Raw genomic sequence first — 810 nt, forward strand, 5'->3', positions numbered from 1 at the left:
CAACTTTAGGATCCTAAACTATAAGATGTCCCACATTACTTCAATGTCAGTAACTGATTACTTTCTAAGCATATTTAACACATTCATCAAACTCTCAAGTATATTTTGAGATCTCTGGTAAAAAATATATATGTATTTTAGCTCTAAAAAATTATGTTCAGATTCTCTCTGTAAACATTAGTGACATTTTAATAAACATCTACCACATCTAATCCAGCTACCTGCATTCACTTAACACAGCCATTATAATCACAAGAAAAAAGTCTTGTTTTGAAAAACCACTGAGGATTGAAAACTTCAACCATCTACTGCTTAGAGGCAATCCTTATGTGATTTGGTATTTTCACTCACCAGGCATGCCTCAGCACCCTGCCGGATTAGAAATGACAGACTCATACAACCTTAAATGCTTAAAAAATAATACAAGGTCTGTCCCTTCAAATTTCTATAAAACAACTTACAGTAAAATATAAATATATTCTCATTTTCATAAAAATATTTTTTCTTCAATTTTTAAAAATCTGGTTTAAGCAAGCAAGTATACAGACTATCAGATGTTATGGTGCATTTGTACGTGACACCAAGTAAAGTGTATGTAGAACCACAAAATACTTTCCATCACACTTGGAAAAAATATAATTCTATATATTCCAAAGTCTGCTTCAACTGTAGAGTAAGTCAACTGCATATAATGGGCTCTGTATATTTTATTAAATCTATGTCCTAATCATCAGGATGAGTTCTTAAGTGCACTAACACAAACCAAATCTATCACCCATAGACCTGAACTAATGAATACTTGTATAAAAA

General features: G+C 31.4%; 1 protein-coding gene across 1 annotated transcript in view; it reads right to left on the reverse strand.

Annotated features, from left to right (window-relative positions):
* Window positions 1–185: 185 nt before the first annotated feature.
* LOC119588698 (synaptic vesicle glycoprotein 2C-like) overlaps window positions 186–810 on the reverse strand; it is a gene marked incomplete in the record, with an annotated part of 18,584 nt that continues 17,959 nt past the window's right edge. The window contains 1 exon segment of the mRNA XM_037937336.1: window positions 186–810.

This window comes from Penaeus monodon, chromosome 24 (genome assembly GCF_015228065.2).
Source record: "Penaeus monodon isolate SGIC_2016 chromosome 24, NSTDA_Pmon_1, whole genome shotgun sequence".
Taxonomy (NCBI): Eukaryota; Metazoa; Arthropoda; class Malacostraca; order Decapoda; family Penaeidae; genus Penaeus; species Penaeus monodon.